The sequence below is a fragment of the Schistocerca piceifrons genome, unplaced genomic scaffold, assembly GCF_021461385.2.
Source record: "Schistocerca piceifrons isolate TAMUIC-IGC-003096 unplaced genomic scaffold, iqSchPice1.1 HiC_scaffold_1230, whole genome shotgun sequence".
In the NCBI taxonomy this organism is placed as follows: Eukaryota; Metazoa; Arthropoda; class Insecta; order Orthoptera; family Acrididae; genus Schistocerca; species Schistocerca piceifrons.
The window spans coordinates 25,217-27,500 of record NW_025727049.1 but is presented as its reverse complement, the minus strand read 5'-3'; positions in this window follow the sequence as shown (position 1 = coordinate 27,500).

The following is a 2,284-nucleotide window of genomic DNA, read 5'->3' as shown; positions in this document are numbered from 1 at the left end:
ACGTTTCCCGCACTCGTAAAGTGCAATCCACCCCTATAACGTGCGTTTCATGAAGAGTTATTGCCAATATGCGACATTCCCGCTGTCCCTATACATGAGCCGCGACCTGTACCACTTACGAGCGAGAGACGCGATCGCGTTGCTCACTGTACGGCGTCCGATACCGAGCCATCAGCATGTCGGTCCCCATGCGCGTTGCACTCGCACTCGCAGTCGCAAAAACGTGGGGCAAATATATTACGCGGAAGAGTTATAACAGACCGAGCCCCACTGCATGAGGGGAGTCTTTGTCACTAATGTACACAGATGGAACATTTTGGACTGGAACCAGATTACCCGTACACACGGCGCTGATTAGTAATCAATGCAGAGCCATCAAACTACAGAATATATATACAACTGTCCGTATACATGCTGAAAGAGTCTGCCCACAATGGGAACCACACGTCAGCCAGCCACTCTGATCACGCACCACTCTCTGCTTCTAACGGGCGCACATACAATATGTAAGCACCAGCATGGAACAACATCCAGTGCATCCTCTCCGCCACATTACACAATCCACACTATCACAACCAGACCAGGAGGTCCATGCGGAAAATACAATATCCCACCCTTTCGACATCCACCATTGCGCAGATCAGGCACCAACACCCACACATGTCCTATACAACGGTGCACCCAACATCACAATAGTACCTCCTGTCACAGCGCACAAACAATGACATGAGTCAAAGACACAGGTCTGACACAAGCATAGAATTGGAGCGCCGCCTCTAATAAGCCAAAGGTGCATCCTGACGTGACAAATCTGATCATGTCACAAGCATTCACTTACTATAATCACTATCAACGAACCTGCCGCCCCCGCCCCCCCCTACACCTTTCCTTACAACAACGTGTAACCTAACCTAACCTAACCTATGTTGTACCTTAACCTAACCTATGTTGTACCTTAACCTAACCTATGTTGTACCTTAACCTAACCTATGTTGTGCCTTAACCTAACCTATGTTGTGCCTTAACCTAACCTATGTTGTGCCTTAACCTAACCTATGTTGTGCCTTAACCTAACCTATGTTGTGCCTTAACCTAACCTATGTTGTGCCTTAACCTAACCTATGTTGTGCCTTAACCTAACCCATGTTGTGCCTTAACCTAACCCATGTTGTGCCTTAACCTAACCCATGTTGTGCCTTAACCTAACCCATGTTGTGCCTTAACCTAACCCATGTTGTGCCTTAACCTAACCCATGTTGTGCCTTAACCTAACCCATGTTGTGCCTTAACCTAACCCATGTTGTGCCTTAACCTAACCCATGTTGTGCCTTAACCTAACCCATGTTGTGCCTTAACCTAACCCATGTTGTGCCTTAACCTAACCCATGTTGTGCCTTAACCTAACCCATGTTGTGCCTTAACCTAACCCATGTTGTGCCTTAACCTAACCCATGTTGTGCCTTAACCTAACCCATGTTGTGCCTTAACCTAACCCATGTTGTGCCTTAACCTAACCCATGTTGTGCCTTAACCTAACCCATGTTGTGCCTTAACCTAACCCATGTTGTGCCTTAACCTAACCCATGTTGTGCCTTAACCTAACCCATGTTGTGCCTTAACCTAACCCATGTTGTGCCTTAACCTAACCCATGTTGTGCCTTAACCTAACCCATGTTGTGCCTTAACCTAACCCATGTTGTGCCTTAACCTAACCTATGTTGTGCCTTAACCTAACCTATGTTGTGCCTTAACCTAACCCATGTTGTGCCTTAACCTAACCCATGTTGTGCCTTAACCTAACCCATGTTGTGCCTTAACCTAACCCATGTTGTGCCTTAACCTAACCCATGTTGTGCCTTAACCTAACCCATGTTGTGCCTTAACCTAACCCATGTTGTGCCTTAACCTAACCCATGTTGTGCCTTAACCTAACCCATGTTGTGCCTTAACCTAACCCATGTTGTGCCTTAACCTAACCCATGTTGTGCCTTAACCTAACCCATGTTGTGCCTTAACCTAACCCACGTCGTGCCTTAACCTAACCCACGTCGTGCCTTAACCTAACCCACGTCGTGCCTTAACCTAACCCACGTTGTCGCCTAACGTAACCCACGTTGTCGCCTAAACCTGCTCTGTAATTGTTATACGACTCGTTCAATTAGTGTAGTGTTGCCCACCCGCAACCCTCGCAATATAGTTCGCTACTCGCACTCCCCGCTCCCCTGTGTATCGCTTCATGTTAAACACCTTGCAAGTCTTGCTCACTTTCCACATGCTCCTGCTG